This window comes from Lonchura striata, chromosome 27 (assembly GCF_050655825.1).
Source record: "Lonchura striata isolate lonStrDom1 chromosome 27, ASM5065582v1, whole genome shotgun sequence".
NCBI classification, from domain to species: Eukaryota; Metazoa; Chordata; class Aves; order Passeriformes; family Estrildidae; genus Lonchura; species Lonchura striata.
The window spans coordinates 5,139,997-5,161,854 of record NC_140729.1 but is presented as its reverse complement, the minus strand read 5'-3'; positions in this window follow the sequence as shown (position 1 = coordinate 5,161,854).

The following is a 21,858-nucleotide window of genomic DNA, read 5'->3' as shown; positions in this document are numbered from 1 at the left end:
ACACCTGGGTCAATCACACCATCCACGTAGAGCCAGAGCTTGGCCAGAGCTCAAACTCTAATTGGAGGATATGTTTTAACACATTATAAAACAAAAGTCCTAGAAATAACAGTTATAAGTAAAAAACCTTATTATTAAAACTTTATCAAACTATCAAATAATTGAACCTGTCTAAAATCTCTTTCAAGACAAAAATTCTCTAAATACAACAAACCCTTTCTTCAGAAATCTGAAAATTTGAAGTCTGAAATCTTGAACTAAAATTCGGACAATGAATTTTTAAAGGAAGATGAATTGCAGCTGCATAAAATATTGGATAAAGAAAACACATGAGTAGTTAAAAAATCAAAAACACAGGATCCTGAAAAAATATCTTGTAATCAATCACCTAAAGAGACAATAAAACATATGAAAACTGACTGTAAATACTATAACAACACCTTAATACCTTAATACCTTAATGTCTTGGTTAGACAAGACAGGAGTCTGTGAAAGAGGGCAAAGCCTCCTGTGCAATGGAGAACGGCAAACCCCCCTCCCTCTGAATTACGAGGATCTTTAAATTAAAAGGCTCTCAGGCAAAGATATGGGAGTGGGAGTAACAATTCTTTACTAGGAGAAAACTAGACAACAATTTAAAAAGGAAAATGCAATCGGTACAAACAAAACTAGTGAAAGAAAAAGTCTAGAACCTGAGGAATGCCAGTATCAGGTTTTGCTGGGACAATTGCTTTCCCTTGCAATAGTTGATGAGTTGCAGCTGAAGTGGTGATCTTTAGAAGGGTATAATTTTCCTCTGAAGATCTGGTGGCAGCGGGGGCCGGTCTTCCTCTGCGCCGGGGTTGCCTCTGAGCTCCGCTGCCGTCGCCTCTGCGCGCGCCGGCTGCTTCGCTGCGGGTGCCGCCGAAGAGAGAGCGAGAGAGAGAGCTGCTTTCCCCGGGAATCCCGCGAAGAGAGAGAGGGAGCTGCTTCTCTCGGAGTCCCGCAAAGAAGAGGGAGAGCTGCTTCTCTCGGAATCCCGCGAAGAGAGAGCGAGAGAGCTGCTTCTCTCGGAGTCCCGCGAAGAAGAGCGAGAGCTGCTTCCCCCCTCTGGGTGGGACCCCTCACGGCGTTACATTTTTTCAGCCTTTCATTGAATCAGTCAAAGGTGTATACACAAACCATTGTCTCTGAGAGAGATAACAAAAACCTGTCCAACCGGTTCGCCTTCGACAGATGGCAAATGGAATACAAGCTTATCTTACAACCCAGGACATTATCCACCCCTTATTCTATTTCCATCTGCACACCATGAAATCTTACACCCAGTTCTCTCTTAAGACTAAGTTTCCCTGTGGTACACAGCGGGTCTCCCCATCTTCCTGCATTACCCACCAAGTGTAACCAGGTCCTTGAGCAAAGACAATCCCACGAATGGGTTGGTCTTTGCCTGAGGTGGGATTAATCCAAACAGTTTTCCCTAAAATACCTTTCATATGTACTACAGGGACCTTATCTCCATCTACTGCGTGTAAGGGTTCTGACTGAGCAGGGCCAGCTCGATTGACAGACCCCCGGGTGTTGACCATCCAGGTTGCTTTTGCCAGGTTAATTTCCCAGTTTCTAAATGTTCCCCCACCGAGTGCCTTCAGGGTAGTCTTAAGGAGTCCGTTGCACCGTTCAACTTTGCCGGCAGCTGGAGCATGATAGGGAATATGATATATCCATTCGATACCATGTTCTCTGGCCCAGGTGTTGATAAGGCTGTTCTTGAAATGGGTGCCGTTGTCAGACTCAATTCTCTCAGGGGTGCCGTGTCTCCACAGGACTTGTTTTTCCAAGCCTAAGATGGTGTTCCGGGCAGTGGCATGAGGTACAGGGAAAGTCTCCAGCCATCCAGTGGTGGCTTCTACCATGGTCAGCACGTAGCGCTTGCCTTGGCGTGTCTGGGGCAGTGTGATGTAGTCAATCTGCCAGGCCTCCCCATACTTGTACTTGGACCACCGCCCACCATACCATAGGGGCTTCACCCTCTTGGCCTGTTTGATGGCAGCACACGTCTCACAGTCATGGATAACCTGGGAAACACTGTCCATGGTTAGATCCACCCCTCGGTCTCGTGCCCACTTGTAGGTGGCATCTCTGCCCTGATGACCTGAGGCATCATGAGCCCATCGAGCCAGGAACAACTCCCCCTTATGGTGCCAATCTAAGTCTATCTTTGACACCTCTATTTTTGCTGCCTGATCTACCTGCTCGTTGTTCCGGTGCTCCTCATTAGCCCGACTTTTGGGGACATGGGCATCTACATGACGGACTTTCACCGTCAGCTTTTCCACCCGAGAGGCAATGTCTTTCCATATATCAGCAGCCCAGATTGGCTTTCCTCTACGTTGCCAGTTGGCCTTTCTCCACCTTCCCAGCCAGCCCCACAGAGCATTGGCTACCATCCATGAATCAGTATAAAGGTAGAGCTTTGGCCACTTTTCCCTTTCAGCAATGTCCAGAGCCAGCTGAACGGCCTTGAGTTCAGCGAGTTGGCTCGATCCACCTTCTCCTTCGGTAGCTTGTGCAACTTGGCGTGTGGGGCTCCATACGGCTGCTTTCCACTTCCGGTTCATCCCTACGATGCGACAGGAACCGTCAGTGAAAAGAGCGTAGCAGGTCTCCTCTGCTGGTAGTTGGTTGTATGGTGGAGCTTCTTCAGCCCTTGCCACTTGTACCTGCTCCTCATCATCAGTGAGACCAAAGTTTTCACCTTCTGGCCAGTTCGTAATTATCTCCAAAATCCCAGGGCGATTCAGGTTTCCAATACGGGCGCGTTGAGTGATGAGGGCAATCCATTTGCTCCATGTGGCGTCAGTGGCATGGTGGGTAGTAGGAACCTTTCCTTTAAACATCCACCCCAGCACCGGTAGTCGGGGTGCCAGGAGGAGTTGTGTTTCTGTGCCAATTACTTCCGAGGCTGCTTGAACTCCTTCAAAGGCAGCCAAGATTTCCTTCTCTGTGGGAGTGTAGTTGGCTTCAGACCCTCTGTAACTTCGGCTCCAGAATCCCAGTGGTCGGCCTCGAGTCTCCCCAGGCACTTTCTGCCAAAGGCTCCAAGACAACCCATGGTTCCCGGCTGCAGAGTAGAGCACATTCTTGACCTCTGGTCCCGTTCTGACTGGGCCAAGGGCTACAGCATGAGCGATCTCCTGCTTGATCTGGGTGAAGGCTTGTTGCTGCTCAGGGCCCCAGTGGAAATCATTCTTCTTTCGGGTAACCAGATAAAGAGGGCTCACAATCTGGCTATACTCAGGAATGTGCATTCTCCAGAAACCTATGGCACCCAGGAAAGCTTGTGTTTCCTTTTTGCTGGTTGGTGGGGACATAGCTGTGATCTTGTTGATGACCTCAGTGGGAATCTGGCGCCGTCCATCTTGCCATTTCACTCCCAGGAACTGGATCTCTCGGGCAGGTCCCTTGACTTTGCTCTTCTTGACGGCAAAGCCAGCTTCTAGTAGTATCTGGATGATCCTCTCACCTTTCTCAAACACTTCTGCCGCTGTGCTCCCCCACACAATGATGTCATCAATGTATTGCAGGTGTTCTGGAGCCTCACCCTTTTCTAGTGCAGCCTGGATCAGTCCATGGCAGATGGTGGGGCTGTGTTTCCACCCCTGGGGCAGTCGGTTCCAGGTGTACTGCACGCCCCTCCAGGTGAAAGCAAACTGAGGCCTGCATTCTGCTGCCAGAGGAATGGAGAAAAACGCATTAGCAATATCAATGGTGGCATACCACTTTGCTGCCTTGGACTCCAGCTCGTACTGGAGTTCCAGCATGTCCGGCACAGCAGCGCTCAGCGGTGGAGTCACTTCATTTAAGCCACGATAGTCCACAGTCAATCTCCATTCTTTGTCAGATTTGCGCACAGGCCAGATGGGGCTGTTGAAGGGTGAGTGGGTTTTGCTGACCACCCCTTGGCTCTCCAGCTCCCGAATCATTTTGTGGATGGGGATCACGGCATCTCGATCCGTCCGATACTGCCGGCGGTGCACTGTCGAGGTCGCAATTGGCACGCGTTGTTCTTCCACCCTTAGGAGTCCTACTGCAGAGGGGTTTTCTGACAGTCCAGGCAAGGTGTTCAATTGCTTAATGTCTTCTGCCTCTACAGCGGCTATTCCAAAAGCCCACCTGAGTCCCTTTGGGTCTTTGTAATATCCGTTCCGGAGGAAGTCTATACCTAGGATACACGGAGCATCTGGGCCAGTCACTATAGGGTGTTTCTTCCACTCCTTCCCAGTCAGGCTCACCTCAGCTTCCACCAGAGTCAATTGTTGTGATCCCCCTGTCACACCAGCAATGGAAACAGGCTCTGCCCCCACATGTCCCGATGGTATCAGAGTACACTGTGCACCAGTATCAACTAAAGCATCATATTTTTGTGGCTCTGATGTGCCAGGCCATCGGATCCACACTGTCCAGAAGATCCGGTTTTCCCGTGCCTCTCCCTGGCTAGAGACAGGGCCCCTCTAACACTGGTTATCATTCCTTCCCTGGGCATACATACTAGAGGTCCCTTCAAGGGGGTCTGACAGATCGTACCCACAAGCTTGGTCACGGGAGGTTGAGGCTACCTTCACTTTGGTGGAACTCCCCCGGTTAGAGTTTCCCTCCTTGAGTTGACGGACCCGTGCTGCCAGGACAGAGGTGGGTTTCCCATCCCACCTCCCCATGTCTTCCCCATGGTCACGCAGGAAGAACCACAGATTAGCCCTTGGGGTGTACCCTCTCTCTCTAGCTGGGGATTGTTGGGTGCTGATTCTGGGGCCTGTGACTCTCACGGGTGCTGTATTAACCTTCTTTATCTCCTCCCTCATCTCCTCTTTAAACTCCTTAATCACAGCTGAGATATGAGCCTGCATTGGGCCATTAATCATACTCTCATAATTCCTAAGTTTGTTGGCAACAGAACCTATTGTCTCCCGGTGGGTGTCAGCATTGATCGTTGCAATGAAGGTGGCGTATTGAGATGGCCCAAGATTTGCCAGACTCCACAGCATTTGTCCCGTACACCTGACCTTGTCAGGGTCATTATTGTGTCGTCCATCCCTCCCAAAGAGTACCTCCAATACTGCCACTTCTCTCAGCTGTTGGATCCCTTCCTCGAGGGTCTTCCAGCGCATTCTATGATGGTGCTCTTGCATTCTCTCTCTGTGGATAAACCTCTCCCTGACACTCATTAAGAGCCGCTCCCAGAGAGAAAGGGACCCTGGTTCCCTTACAAAAACCTGATTTATACCCGAGTCCTGGGTCAAGGGTCCCAAGTTCCTTGCCTCACCACCGTCCAGCTGCACGCCTGTACCCATAAGATCCCAAACCCGGAGTAGCCAGGTAGCATAAGCCTCACGCCCTCGTCGCACAATGTCTTTATGCAGATTGCGAAGACTTTCGTACGTCAGGGACTCGGTGATGATAGCAATCTCTGGCTCCCCTGTGGGTTGTGAGGTTCCTCCATTCCTGTCCCTATCTGCAGGGTGCTCTGCTTTCACCTTAGACTTCCTTGTTTCTACCGGGGCCACTGCTGCTGACCGTGACTGCCCTTGTGGTTCAGCTGGAACCTGGACAGTTGTAACATTAGTGGGTTCCACAGCTGTACTATTAGACTGTCCCTCCTCAAGGCAAAGGGCCGGTTTCTCACCAGCTGGGGAAATGCACTCCTTCAGCATCTCTCGTATCTCCTTAACCAGAACCCTCACCCAATCTGGGCGGTTCATTTCTGAGGTGGGCTGTGGGGCAGGGTCAGGCTCTGGAGCAGCAGCATCTCGAGTCTGTGGTGTAGGTGTGAGGGTAGTTATCCAGGTTAATCTTCCCTTATCTCTGAATGCTAAATATAACAGGACTATCAGCAACACCACCCATTGTATGGTATCATTAGCACTTATAAAGGATCTTAACCCTTTGAGAACTGGTGGAACAGACCCAAAAAGATGGTTAAAAGGTTGAGAGAAAGTTTGCCCAGGTGCTATTTCCTCGCAGTAGGTACCGTTATTAAAGTAACCCCAAAAACATACAGTTAACGTGTGATAGCTATGAATCCATGTACCTGCCTTCCAGAGGAAATTAAAGATCCATGAATTCCTCACCCAATTAACCCAGAAGCCAAACTTGATAACAGACACCGTAGCCTTAGTCATAGGACCCATTTTTAGATAAGGGTCTGCAAATGGGAAAAGTATAGCTACGATCACATGCCACCCAAACCAAGGTAAACTAGACCACATGGTGATGCTGAAGATGTTTTTACACACAACAAAACCAAATTACTTAAGAACTGTTAATCCTTTTTCCCTCTCAATGCCCTCGGGCCCCACGTTGGGCGCCAAATTCTGTCTTGGTTAGACAAGACAGGAGTCTGTGAAAGAGGGCAAAGCCTCCTGTGCAATGGAGAACGGCAAACCCCCCTCCCTCTGAATTACGAGGATCTTTAAATTAAAAGGCTCTCAGGCAAAGATATGGGAGTGGGAGTAACAATTCTTTACTAGGAGAAAACTAGACAACAATTTAAAAAGGAAAATGCAATCGGTACAAACAAAACTAGTGAAAGAAAAAGTCTAGAACCTGAGGAATGCCAGTATCAGGTTTTGCTGGGACAATTGCTTTCCCTTGCAATAGTTGATGAGTTGCAGCTGAAGTGGTGATCTTTAGAAGGGTATAATTTTCCTCTGAAGATCTGGTGGCAGCGGGGGCCGGTCTTCCTCTGCGCCGGGGTTGCCTCTGAGCTCCGCTGCCGTCGCCTCTGCGCGCGCCGGCTGCTTCGCTGCGGGTGCCGCCGAAGAGAGAGCGAGAGAGAGAGCTGCTTTCCCCGGGAATCCCGCGAAGAGAGAGAGGGAGCTGCTTCTCTCGGAGTCCCGCAAAGAAGAGGGAGAGCTGCTTCTCTCGGAATCCCGCGAAGAGAGAGCGAGAGAGCTGCTTCTCTCGGAGTCCCGCGAAGAAGAGCGAGAGCTGCTTCCCCCCTCTGGGTGGGACCCCTCACGGCGTTACATTTTTTCAGCCTTTCATTGAATCAGTCAAAGGTGTATACACAAACCATTGTCTCTGAGAGAGATAACAAAAACCTGTCCAACCGGTTCGCCTTCGACAGATGGCAAATGGAATACAAGCTTATCTTACAACCCAGGACACTTAATAATAATTCTTATCACAAAAATCAGACAACTCGCATTTTATGATCAACCTATTAACAAGAAATGTTTAAAATAGTTTAAGACAATCCTTTTAAAGCACTCATATAACATTAGTAACAATCACTACTTATCATTACTTACAAAAACTTAACAATCACTATTTATCGTATTATCTATAAAACTTAAAAATTACTATTACTTATATTATTATCTATAAAAACCCAAAGACGGAGATTACAAACTCAATACTAAAATTCCATCAGATGACATTTTCTTAACTCTTTGTTTTCAGAGACATTTTTGGTAATTAAATAATTACTAAAATTTCTATCTTTATACAGTGATTTTTATCTATATCATATTTGAAATAACATTGATTCACATAATGTTCATCCTTCTTGGTATCTTGGAAAACACTCGGTATTGCTGTACTTTTTCATTACGTCTCTGACTCTTGTAAGAAATTGGGAAGATGCTGTTGAAATTTTTGCTGTAGTGTTGCGATCCCGCCACCGGTGGCGCTGCTGCTCTCGGCGTTGTCGCTGCCATGGCAACCAGGACTGTGCCGCCATCTCCGCCGCCATTGCTGGGCGCTGCGGGGAGATGAGGGGCGGCGCCGCCTCGCTCCCGTCCTTGTTGTGTCACCTTGTGGATGGGAGAAGAGACACCCCCGCCACGGCCGCGCCCCGCCTGCTCCGGCTCCAGCGCGGCTGAGCCCCAGGAACGCCCCTCTCCCCCCTTGCGCTGCTGCTCGGCAGCAAGGAGCCTTCCGTCTCTCGGCTGATGTCCGCTCCGCCCCGGGCTCGCCTCCGGCTCGGTGCTGGCCGGCCCCGCTCTGTCTGGCCCCGCGCCCGCTCCGTTCTACCTGATTCCCGTTCACAAAAAGTGAATTTGGGATCCCAGTCCCGTTGCCATAAAGCAATTTGGATCTCAATTTCCAGCACCTCAATGCTACTAGTGTCTATGGGAGGTACAGGCATTTCAGAAGCAGAGATGGGAATGGGAAAATTTGTGAGAACCGGAGGGTTTGGCTCACTGGAGAGAAGCGAGGGTTTACATTCCTTATTTTTCTCCAGAGCTGTCCGTATCACTTCCACCGCCCTCTTTTCTGCCTGACACATTAACAATTCGTTATCAACCACTCTCCAAAGTTTACTCATTTTCTTGCCCGGTTTATCCTCATCTAACACTAATTCCCACAACTTATCCCTATATCTTCTCCATTTTGAAAGTTTATGAACACTATGGGGGTTAACGAAAAAGCCGTAAGACTCAGCATGATGCAATAGCGAAGGGAGATCCTTATCTAAGTCAATCCCCCTAATCTGCCTTTTTCTAAGAGAAGCACTAAATAAATCATATGCTGCTTGCCTTTCCATGATTACGTCCGTACCGTTGCTGGCTCCTTCAGGCTTCGGCAGCACGTATCGGCTGAGCCCGCTTCTACGGTCACTCAGGGCGCGGAGCAGAGCGTTTCGCCTCTTCTCTTTATTTTCGCCGTCCTTCCAGCCGCAGGACCCGCACTCCAACGCAGCACCCCTCTCGCCTTAGGCTCGGATCAGGTCCCTGCTTTCGGGCGCCAGTTGTTAGAGGGAAAATGCCGCGGGAGACAAGACTCATGATATCATGATCATCAAGTCTCAGTTTATTGTGACAGATTACACAGTTTATATATGTTCGTTAATTAGCTCATACATATTGCAAAAGCCAAGCTCATGATTGGTTGCTATGTGACTTGTACTATTATCTTAAAAGTATCTTTATGATCGATACATGCCTGTCCAGCTGGCCTTGCAGTTAGAACAGCTTAGTACTCTTTTGTTCTTCTCTATCTACTTCTACATACCAAGCAGTTTCAATATCCTGTTTTCTGCACACTATCTACTCTTCAGGGCCATGCAAACTTTGCAGCAGTCACGTAGCCCTCCCTATTTGGATTAATTTTACAGTATCATGTCCCTTGTCGTTCAACCATTCCTCTGTCAGGCTCTCTTCATGGTTCCTACAGTCAAACCTATTTTGCACTAAACCCCACGAAAAGCCAAGATATTTTCTAGATTCTTAGTGAAAAATAGCCCACACAGGAACCTGGAAAACACACATTTCAGCATCGTAAAAACCTGACAGCAAACTCAGGAGTATCAGAATTAGTCTAGGCACAGCAATCAAAATGGAGACTTCCCCTAGAGGCATCTTCCATGCTCTGTAAAGATCTCGTTACACAGAACTGCCTGGAATGAACACTCCAAAGAATGAAAAGCATTCCATACCCAGGGCTGGCTTCAGAGCTATGACAATCAGCCTCAGCATGTGGTATTTTGCAAGATGGGTCTCAAAACCACAAATCACTGCAGCATCAATAGGCACAAATACATTTTTCCTCTTTAAAAATATCTACCTAAAAGTTAATTCATTTTTCACACAAAATGTGAAAAATGCTAAGAGCTAAATAAAGGGCTAATAAAGAGCTAAATAAACCCAACTGATGCTTGCCATAGGGTCAAAACAGAAGATAAAACAGAAGTGTAACATGATCTGGCATATCCCTATTAACTTGTAGAATAAACCTATTGTGGTTCACAGCCTAACACTACATAAAGCTTCTGTAATCCAGATTGTACCATTCAAAGCACTAGTTGCTTTCAGAAAGCATCTGCAGTTTAACATTTTACACGACCCTAGCGAATAGGTCAGAAAATCCATCAGTATCCTGACCGGGCCATAGGTGATAGCTGACGGCCACACAGATTTCTCCTCCTGTCAAACCTGAGCGATGCTCTTTCGCGGGGTAGCGTAGGTACTGTAGCAGGGAAAAACTCTACTCTGGTGCTGCCCGAGCACAGACAGAACCGCGCATCCCTGCTGGGCACCGCGGGCCGGACTCTGCCCCAGAGCCCCACGTCAGGGGCGGCCCCGGGCTCAGCCGGGCAACCCTCGGCCGGCCCGGGGCCCGCCCGACACCCCACGGGCAAGGGCTGTCCCGCCCCAGGGAGAGCTTCGTGTGAGCTCCACCGAGCCGCTGATTCTGCCGGAGGCGACACCCGAGGGCCCAGACCGCCTCACGGCCGCGTCCGGAGGAGGCTGCGCTCCGCACGGAGCGGACAGCGGCGGCCCTGCCCGAGCTGCTCGCCGAGCCGCGAGGCCGCCCTCAGCAGCGAGCACATTCCCGCACCACTGCGAGGGTGGTGGAGGGCCGTACGTGTCTGGCAGGGCGGCTCGGAGGCGCTGGTGTTCCCCTGGCCGCTGCAGACCCTCACGCTGAAGTTTCCTTCTCTCGTGCCCTCAGGGCTCCCAGAGCCGCCCTGGGCTCTGGTGGAGCAGGCCGGGGCTGCTCCATCCCGGGGCACTGGGCAAAGCCATTCCTTGGTGTGGGTTTGATGTTCCCCACACAGACAGCGCCGGGCTGTTTTGGGGGCTGTTTTGGGGAATTGGGGCTGTTCTGAAGACTCGGCTGCAGCCCTGCTCAGAGGGACCGGGAGAGGCCCAGCAGCACGGAGCCAGCCTGTCTGGAGCACTGGGGCACCGAGCAGGACGCAAAACCTGCTACAGAGAGGTGCCACTGGCCACAGCAGCAAATGAGGAAATCTTCCTCTGGCTGCAGGTCAGGGAGCAGCGGGTGTGATCAGCGGCGTTCCATGCCCCTGTAAGGTGGAGGTGGAGATTGGAAGAGCCTCTGGAGGGACTGGCTGGACGCTGCAGTGGTCAGTGTGACACGGAGCTGTGGCCGGCCTGGTCAGTGCAGGTCACTCTGGCCCCTCTGTTTGGAGGCACAGGTCACCTCGGGGCTGGAGCCCAGCTGGAGTCAGGAGAGGCTGCGCTCAGCAGTGCCTCTGGAGTTGATAATCTCTCTCTGATTCCCGTGTGGTTCATGTGCCACTTCCCAAACAGCACGGAGAAGCCCACCTCTGCCTTTAGTGTGCTTTGAGAAAGCCCAGCTCAAACCTGCTTAGTTTTCTAGTGAGGGAATTTGTCTTTCTCCACAGGCTGCAGAACCCAGGAGTAGGTTGCCAAGTGTGGACAGTTGGATGTTTTCCTTTCACTGACCACTGGGGCTTTGGGGTCCTGTGTAAATCCATGGGGCAGAGGGATGCTGGGATCAGGTGGCAGTGCTGGCTGCTGGAACGTGCCAGGATCCTTGTCTGCAAGCTGCAGTTGAGTGCATTCTGTAATTCCTGAACCAGAGGTGCTCACCTGCCTCTCCCATCGAGTGGGTTTGTTTTTTGGGGTCCTGTATTTCTTTCTTGTTGTCTTCCACAAATCCAGGGAAAAACACGCATTTTATTTCAGTTCTTCTCCTCACCTAATCCTCTAGCTGCTCATCTAGAGGTCTCTTGCAGCCCCTGATACTGAAGGAGTCTTTTCAGGGTTACCTAGGGGCTCTGTGGGGTGAGAGCTCATGGATGAAGTGCTGCTTGTGGCCAGGGAGCAATGGAATGGCAAGCAGCTGGCTCTCTGGGTAGAGAGGTCTCATTTCTAGCTAAGGGAACCTATTTCTGGCTCTGATCCACAAACTGGGTCAGGTCCAGGCAGTTCTCTCTGGACTGCCCACACTGGTAAATGCAGCTGCCTCAACTTCTAATTTTTCTTTTTTTCAGACTCCATTGATGATGTGTCTTATGACCTCCTGGAATGCCATGGCAAAAGGAACCTTCTTTTCAGCTGCAGGGGTGGCACCTTCATCATGTGCTGCCCTTCTGGAGCAGGAGCTGCTGGCACATCAGCCATTGATCTGAGGGAATGAAGCAGGGTGCACAGGAGAGCATTTCTCAGAGCCAGAGGCCATGGAACAGGGTGGATGCAAGCTTGGGGAGTTCACCTCATATTAAAATCCTCTGTGGCCTATGGGGAAACAGCAAATCTCTCTCTGCAAAGCCTAAGACTGGAATATGCCAGCACCCATCATGCCAATATGTCCCTGTCTTGTTTCCAGACAAACCTCCTGTTAAACCTGCCAGAGTTGCCAAGATGACCAGAAAAGTGAGGGCCTTTCAGACAAATCCTCTTCCCCTTGAAGACCTCTCTGAGCTCCCCAGCTCCTTCTGATCTCTGCCCCATCCTTGGCTTTCCACCCCTCTCCCTGCCTCAGGAGCCATTGCTGGGAAGGATTTACCAGCTTTGGGAACTGGGAGCTTCAAGATTGAAGACTTCCAGCAGGAGCCCCAGTTCCCAGATGTACCCAGTACATCTGTAAATCTCCCCCACAACTGTTATTTGCTAAATGGAGCAGTCCCAGCAGTGCTGTATTTCATCCCAGCATTTATTTAGCTTTATTTTTTGTGCTGTACAATGTGGCTGCTTCAGTGAGGCCGTGGTCCCCCCACCTTCCCCTGCCTGGCCTGGCTGTCCCCAGGGCACCTTGCTGAACTCTCCCATGGTGCTGCTTACTCCTGGGCTTGTGTCACATGTCCTTTCTAGAGGATGATTTTATTCAGCAAACTCCTGGTGCAGGACAGCAAAGCTGCAGAGATGAGCACAGACGCCAACAGAGAACCTGGGTGTGCTGAGGCAGGACATGGAACTGATGCAGGCCAAAACTGCCCCAGGGTCACCCCATTCCAGTCAGGAGTGTGGTATCAGGGCTACCAAACCGTGAAGTGTGGTAGCCCCTCTGTGCATCCCTGTGGGATGAGGAGGACAAGGCAGGGGAGTGTGTGAATGGGGAGGGAAGAGCTTCCAGGTGTTCTGGATGAGGTGTGGTAGAGCCAGGGCAGCCTTCCTGTGCACCTCAGGTGAAGTGCTGAGGGAGTGACCTTCACACAAAGCCTTGGGTTTTCCCACTGCATTCCCCAGGTGCAGCAGAATGTCAGAGAAGGAATCAAAGCACGGAGGATTTCCAGTGAAGGAGATACTGGGAGGAGTTGGACATGTGTTCTTCCATTCCATAAAACAAGGAAAACCAGGGGCCAGAGAGAGGGATAAGGAGTTTCCAACGTCTGCCAATCCCTGGTGACTGCCCTCCCTGCCCTGCCAGACCCTCTGGCACAGATTCCAAAGCTGTGGGGCAGATCATGAGGGTGAATGTCCTGGTTCTGGCCAGGATGGGGTAAATTTTTGCCATAACCAGGACAGGGCATGGCCAGGACGTGGAGGTTGTTCTGAACCACTCCACAACATTTTCCAGGGACAGGGGAAGAAATCTCCGCTGGATAACATGCATGACAGCCTGGTTGGGTACTGCCAGGCTCTATGGGGTGGATGGTTGCATGTGAATTGTCCCAGTCCATTATTAATATTGTTGCGGTTACTGCTCATTTTCTTGTTTCATTGCTGTTTCCATTATATTGTTCTTGTCTCAACCCACAGTCTTTAACTTTTGTGCTTCCAGTTCTATTCTCAAGCCCACCAGAGAAGGGAGGGGAGAGGGAGAAGGGAGTGAGGAGCAGTGGTTTGCAGTGTTCCAGTGGAAACACCAGACTGGGGAATGCCATTCCCAAACCACAAAAGTGAGTGCATGAGCACTCTCCATCTCAGTCCCTTGTTTTCTGCAGCCATGACCTCCAGCACCAGTCTCCAAAGCAAGAGGCAGCACTGAGGCATTTGCAGTACTCACCCTGCTCCAGACATGGAGAATGTATAAACAGACTCAGAAGGGCTTCCTCATGGCATTGAAACTCCTGTCAGCTTCTCGCACTCTGCCATGGTCAGCAATTCCTCTTGCAACACTCAGGAGTTTCCAGGTTTGTTCCATCAGCTAAGGCTTATGTGCCTTGAAGCATCCCCCCAAGTAGTTTGCACATGGCATTGTTCCTTCCTGTCCTCTTTCTAGCTTTGATGTGCTAGTTTTCTCCATCGTGTGGTGGCTCTGAGCACCCTCTCTGACCAAACACTGCCTTTGGAGTGACTTTCCCTCTGTGCCAGATTTGTCTGCCCATGGTGTCGTTTTGCATGTGCGAGGCAAGGGACCCCTTCTGCCTTTCACAACCTTCAAGGTCCCTTCCAGCCCAAACCATTCTGTGGTTCTGTGAGGCTGTGGCCTTTCCCTGCCCTCTGAGGACACTGTGCCCAGAACCTGGAACCACCCACTCTGTGACATCAGCCCCAGGTGCCATGGACAGTGCAGTTGCTGCAGCACTCGTCAGAGACTGCACTGGAAGAGACAAGCTTTTGTCTCTTTCAGCTGACAGATGCTGCTGACAGCGATGAATCTTCTGTACCTGTACCTCTTCATCCTGCTGGCTGTGTACAGACCTGCACATGGTACCTGGGGCAACTGCAGGTATGGCCCCAGGCTCTAGGAGGGTGCTTGTCCCCCATTGCCACACCCCAAACCCCATGTGGGAGCCTCCTTGCCAGCACCCAGGTACTGGAACAGAAGGGCAGTAATGATTTTGTGCTTCCAGAGGGACCTGTGGGCTCCGGCCCATGGCTTCTGACTACAACTCCATAGATGCTGACTACCGAATTGTGACTGGCACAGGTGCCCTGCCAGGGGCGTGGCCCTGGATTGTCAGCATCCAGGACCCCAGGAAAATAGGCACCGGCCATACATGTGGAGGGTCCCTCATCAGCCCACAGTGGGTCCTCACAGCAGCCCATTGCTTCCTCCAGGCCAGGTAAGGAGGAGCAGGGAATGAGGGTATCCTCACCACACAAACAGTTGCCCAGCCTGCAGCACCTCAATACTACGGGGCCCAACTGAGGGACTGCTCAGAAGGCTGGGCTCGTGCCACTGCTGCCCAGCAGCCTCCAGTGTGGCATTCCTGGAGCCTAAGGCATGCTAGGGCAGTCACACTCCTCATTGCCCTGCTTTCCTCTCTGCCTTGAGAAGCAGAAGGAAGGGAAGTGCTGAGCTGCCACAGTGATGCCTTTTCAGGACTACCTAAAAACAGGCCAGACAAGGAATAAAAAGTGATTATATTTATTGAAGGGCCTCCAGGTCCATTTTAGGCAAAACAAAAGACCCCCCCAAGTGCTACAACCCAAAATTGACCACGGGTCAAAGGTTTTCACACCTATAAATTTGGTCCATTTGCATATTTAGGGTTAATCTTCTAATTACAGCTTCAGGTAATGAAGTCATTTACCCCCAGTTTGCTCCCCTCAACTCACTTTTGTTTCCATCTCTCGAGGCCTGAGGCAGTGAGGTATCCTTGATTGCCAGGCCTGGAGAGGAATTTTTGTGACCAGAATGGGAAAGCAGCAGCAGCTCACACTGTGTGCAGAATTTAGTTATACAGTAAAAAACTGCAGGATTACAAATGGATGAAAAATACAAAAGCTAAAATCCTAAGGCATCAACAGCACACGGCTCTGCTCTTCCTCAGACCCCTCTCTGCCTTGCAGGAATGTCACCATGTGGCGTGTGCTGATCGGGGCCACCAAGCTGACCCATCTGGGCCCTGAAACTCAGGTGCGCCACATCAAGCGGCTCCTGGCCCACCAGGAGTACACGGCTGATTCCCAGCAGAACGACATCGCCCTGCTGGAGCTGGACAAGCCCGTGGAGTGCAGTGACTACGTCCAGCTTGCCTGCGTGCCCAACGCCTCGCTCACAGTGTCAGAGCTGAAAACCTGCTACATTGCTGGCTGGGGTTCTGCCACTGCAAAAGGTGAGTTCCCAAAAAGGGCCCTGAGGGTGAGCTGGGCACACCAGCAAGATGGGTTTGGCTTCCTGACAGCACAAACCAAAGTCAGGCTGTAGGATGTATGCCTCTGGAGAGCTGGGCCTGGCCTGCTCCCCAAAGGCAGACAGAAAGGACACAGCGCTTCAACAACTGCTCCAGAGGCAAAGCCAAGCCCTAGGGAATGAGTTCACCCCCAGACAGGGGAGTGGAACTGGCAAAGAGCTGCTGGGTGCCCATTCCTTCCTGTGCTTGCAGCTCAGGGTCCGAGTGATGTCCTGCAGGAAGCCAAGGTCCGTCTCCTGGATATCCGGCTGGTTAACAGCAGCCGTCGGTACGCTGGGGCCATCCACACCCACAACCTGTGTGCTGGCTACCCACGGGGTGGCATGGACACCTGCCAGGTATGAGTGCTGGGAGCCAGCAGCGAAGGTACCCCGTCACCATGGGCTTTGTCTGGCAAACCACTTTTCCTCCACTGCTGGAGTTTCCTTGCCAAGTGACCGTGTTCCCCAGGCCTGCCCCTCTGCCCAGAAAGCCCATCCAGTGTTCTCAGCAGCCCACAGATCCAGATTCTGGATGATCTATGCTCTGCCCATCCAGGATCACTGTGCAGATACAAAAGGGGGCCTTCACAGACACCCACCCTGTTCCCAGCTAAGGTTCTTGAGACTCCAGCACCTGAGCAAAGCCTTTTTGTACCATGAATACAGCTGTGGCAGGGGCTGCAAGAGAGAAACAGGCCTCTAGTGCTGACAGCAGCCACCCAACAGCACCCTAATCCTCTTTCCTCTGTTGCAGGGTGACAGTGGAGGGCCTCTGGTGTGCAAAGATAACCATGCTGGCTACTTTTGGCTTGTTGGAGTGACCAGCTGGGGAAAAGGCTGTGTCAGAACAAAACGCCCGGGAGTCTACACCTCCACTCAGTACTTCTACAACTGGATCCTGATTCAGATGGGCATGCGTCCACCTGGAACAGACACTCTAGCACCAGAGACAACCTACATCTCAACCCCTCTTGAGCAGCCAGAGCCAACACTGACAGAGTCAAACTGCTCTACTCCCACTCCATATCCTGAGTCAGCTGAAACAGCTACTCCAAGACCAGAGCCAACCTTCAGCTCAGCCCCCTTGGAGCAGCCAGAGTCAGCACCAACAGAGTCAGGCTGCTCTACTCCCACTCCATGTCCAGAGTCAGCTGAAACAGCCACTCCAGCACCAGAGCCAACCTTCAGCTCAACCTCTTTTGAGCAGCCAGAGCCAACACCAACAGAGTCAAACTGCTCTACTCCCACTCCATGTCCAGAGTCAGCTGAAACAGCCACTCCAGCACCAGAGCCAACCTTCAGCTCAACCCCTTTTGAGCAGCCAGAGCCAACACCAACAGAGTCAGGCTGCTCCACTCCCACTCCATGTCCAGAGTCAGCTGAAACAGCCACTCCAGCACCAGAGCCAACCTTCAGCTCAACCTCTTTTGAGCAGCCAGAGCCAACACCAACAGAGTCAGGCTGCTCTACTGTGGTGGTGCGTTTTTATTTATTTTATGTACGGTTTTACAATTTTGTATTTCCCCAATGGTTTGTTCCTGTCTTCCCCTATTTGCTGTATTGGTACATCCTTTTGTTCTGTTTTCCCGCCTGGTCCCCCTTTCCCGCCTTCCCAACACCTGTCCGTCATCCCCAAAACTGCCAAGTCATCCCCCTGTCCCCTCCCAGGTACCTTGTCTGTCACTCGGTGTTCCTTCCCCTCTGTCCAGAAACTTCTCCACAGGGCACCGAGTGATTGGACGAGGGCCTGGGGCCACTCCCCTGTCCCCTTCCCATTGGACCAGGCGGAATCACCCCACCGTGGAGCCACTCCCTTCCCCGTCTCCCATTGGTTTTCCCTCCCTGGTTTCCACTCCCATTCCCTTCCCAAATCCTATAATTGCCTGCCCCGAACCCCACTCGGGGTTCCAGCTTGGGGGGGTTTCCTGTTGGTGTATCTTCTTTGCGTTGGCCACGTTGGCTCCAGATTAAAGAAGACTTTTACCCCAGCTGGTTCCGGCTTTTCCTTGCCGCCTTAGGGTAGCCGCTGCTGATTCAGGACCCACGGGGACACCTCTCAAACCCCATCAGGGCGCAGCGAGAGGTGCCTCATTGCCCGTCCTCACCCCAGGTGCCGAGCTAGCCGGGGTTGAGCGCAACATCAGAGGGCACTTGGGGCTGGGGAGCGCGGCAAGTTGGCGCCCAACGTGGGGCCCTGGAATCGCAGCTAGGACCCCGTGGCAGAGGAGTTTGAGGTCCCCCAGACCTCGGGAATTACCCCTCGTGGCCGTCAACTGCCCCTGGTTAGAGCGCGCTCCGTTTTAGAGAGCTGCGCTCCCAGGGGACGGAGCCGGTAGCGCCGGAGGCACCAGCGGCGTCGGTCTCCACCGCGGCGGTTTGGTAAGTTCTGTTTTTTCGTTTCTACCCTCCCCTGGTGGACCCTCACCGTGTAGACGGTGTAGGGGCGGTCCGGCTCTCCCCTAGCCCTCACCGGGTTTGCCTCCCTTCCCGGGCGGGAGTGCGTCGAGGGTGGGGACAGAGCGGGGAGCGGCAGTCTTCTTCGTTCTTTTGGGATTTTCAGAACTTACCTCGCGGGGCACCAATTAACAGCGAGCTATGGGTGCTAAGCTCTCGGTGCCCCAGAAAAGCCTCTATACCCAAGTTGTGGGCATCCTTTTAGTGGGTGGGGTGAAAATTAAGAAAAATGAAGTTAAAAAATTTGTCAGATGGTTGTCGCAGGCTTTTCCCGACGTTTCGGCAGCTAAATTGTACCAGGTCCCCTTTTGGGACCAAGTCGGGAGGGAGATTCTGCGTAAGTCAGATCTTTCTCTCGCAAAATTCACTTTATTGGCTCTCCAAATTTGCGATATTGTTAAAAATAACTACGGAAACCTGCCACAGCCAACTGACAAACAAATCCCCAGTTCAGCGGGTGGGTTTAGCAACCCTAAACCTCTTTCCTCTCCCTCTGCTCCTAATTCTCCCCCAGGCGAGACAGGCGCCGTCTCTGCCTCTCCCCGTTCCCCTGCTTCTCCCAAATGTACAGCCCTGCCCCGTAGAGGGTCTGTTCGTGTTAAGTTATCCCCCGAACCCAAAACCTCTCCCTCGGCCACTCTCCCTGGGCTGCCACAAAATGGCCGCCCATCTCCCTCAGTCTCCCGGGCACAAGATGGCGGAGCCCGCGTGGCTTTTCCCGCCACTTGTGCTCCCCCCTCCCGCAACCCCTTTCTTCCCGCCTCCTGAAGTTCCGCCCCTTCCCCGGATCTCCCCGCCCATGTCCCTCCTCCACCCTATCCCGACCACGCCCCTGCTGACGCGGGGTTTTCCCCGCCCCCTGACTCCGCCTCCGGGGAGGGGAGTTCCCATCCTGCCACTCCCCCCGCTCCTGGCCACGCCCCTTCCGCCCCGCCCCCTGGTTCCCACGCTCTAACTTCCGGTTCCCACGCTATCGGTTCCGGAAGGGAGGGGCGTGGGAACCCGGAACCCTCTCCAACCCTTCCGGCCTTCTCTGCCGCGCCAGTCGTCTACACACCGCGGCAGGGGGCCGGGCCCCTTGCACAGTGGTCACCCATCCCACAGCATGTCATCAAGGAGCTGTGCAAGGCTCAGAGGGAGTTTGGCCGCGAAAGCGAATATTTTCGGGGGTTGCTGAAAGCAACCTTTTCTGCGGCCGAATATGTCCCCGCAGACATTCGGACGCTCATATCATGTCTCATCTCACATGGTGAGTTCCTGATATGGGAGTCGGAATGGAAGCGGGAGATCAGGGATGTTCTCCCTGACCTCTGGGCCTCTGCAGAGACCTCCCGGGATGGGGATGGGGCAGTGATATCCCTCGACCACTTGTGCGGGGAGGGGGATTGGAAGGAGGGGGCAAAGCAGGCGGAAAAAATCCCACGGGGCGCACTGCAGGTCAGTGCGAGAGCGGCGGAAAAGGCACTGGTCACCTTGCGATCGCGCGGGGCGGCCATTGATTTCTTATCTATTAAGCAGGGACCAATCGAGCCATTCGTGACCTTCGTGGACCGCCTGCACAGGGCGATGGAGGCTCAGGTTCCGGACGAGCGCCTGAGGGAGGGGATGCTTGCCACAGTGGCAAAGCAGAACGCAAACGAGCCCTGTCGGCAAGCGATCCTCAGCCTCCCTCTTGAACCTGAGCCCACCCTGCAGGCAATGTTGCAGGTTTGCGCTCGGAAGGTCACGGTCCCTGCGGAGGATCCGCGGAGGACCCCTCAACCGCCATCAAGGAGGGTGTCCTTCGCCGCCGCCCGGACGCCGCCGGCCACACCATCGGCCAACCGTCGTCCGCCAGGAGCATCCCCAAGAGGACCCCCGCAGACGGAAAAGTGCCACCTCTGCGGGCAGGGGGGACACTGGGTCAACAAGTGTCCCCTCAGGGAGGAGTTCTTAAATTACAGGCAACACCAGGGGAGGTCTACCCCCAACTTGGGGGCTAGACCAAAAAACTGATCTATGAGCGCAGTCCCTCCCTGCGCTCAGACAGAAATAAGGTGGGGAGATTAACACCGGAGGAGGGGAGGGACAACACCAGCTTTCGCACCCCGCCTGAGGACCTTTCTTTACAGGACATGACCAAGCACCGGACGAACGAACCAGCCTATATGAGGGAGGACGTGGAATTCATTTCCACTGCTTGGCTGGGTCGAGACCCAACCCAGCCCAAGCCAATACTTAACACCACCTCTAATTTCTCCCCATATAGGTTGGCCCTGACCGACGCTCTGCATCTGCGAGACGATCATTGGCATTTCGTCACTGTCAACGCTGACGACCCAGGGACCTGGAGGAACATCCGTAGTAAGTACATCGTCCTTGGGGACACAAAATACACGCCTTTAGACATTACCATCGCTCCCTGTGTAACATCAAGGGATCCGGACCAGGTGGTTTTGTGGCTGCACTGCTCCCACCCTCCGGCTTTCCTTCCCAAGGGCCAAATCATCGCCCAAGCAATTCCGATATCTGGGCCACCGGTACACCCTGAAGATTTGTGGCGCAAGTCTGCCAAACAGGATTACCAGGTGTGCCGGGCCCAGGTCATTGGGAAGGAAAGGCCGAAGTTGGGTTGTTACATGTGGAAGGGCCAGGAGTTCAAGCACATCAATGGACTCCTGGACACAGGGGCAGACGTCACGGTCATTCCCGAACGGGATTGGCCGTCGCGTTGGGAGTTGCAAAACGTAGCGGGAAAAATTTCAGGAGTAGGAGGCACCCAATTGGCAAAACAATCGAAAAACATCGTCAAAATTGAGGGGCCGAATGGGCAATCGGCGTATTTACGCCCATTCGTTTTAGACTATACGGAGCCCTTGTGGGGGAGAGACCTGATGGCCCAATGGGGGGTCACAATTGACATACCGACCCCCCAGGTTTTTCGGGCAGCGACCATTGAGGAGCGTCCCACCCAGAAACTGAATTGGCTGACAGATACTCCAGTGTGGGTGGAGCAATGGCCGCTGAATAAACAAAAATTAAAAGCGCTCCGGGAGCTCGTGGACGAGCAGTTAGCCAAAGGGAATATCCAAGAAACTACATCTCCTTGGAATTCCCCCGTCTTTGTCCTCAAAAAACCGGGCAAAGACGAGTGGCGGCTCCTTCACGACCTCCGTGCAATCAATGCAGTAATTGAAAATATGGGCTCTCCCCAACCTGGGATGCCGTCCCCGGCGATGTTGCCTCAAAATTGGAATCTGGCCATAATTGATATTAAGAATTGCTTCTTCCAAATTCCCCTACATCCTGATGACGCGCCGCGGTTTGCCTTCTCGGTTCCCTCCATCAACCGAGAAGCCCCAATGAAGAGGTACCATTGGAGAGTACTTCCTCAGGGCATGAAAAACAGCCCAAGTATTTGCCAGTGGTACGTTTCTTCATTGTTGTCCCCTGTGCGTGCAGCCACAACTGGCGTGATCATCCACCATTACATGGATGACATTTTAATTTGTGCCCCCAATGACGATCTGCTTACCCACGCGCTTGAACTGACAACCAGTGCGTTGGTTGCTGCAGGGTTCGAGCTGCGCAAGGACAAAATTCAGAAGATGCCGCCCTGGAAATACCTGGGTTTGGAAATTACTAAGCGGACCATTGCTCCGCAGAAAT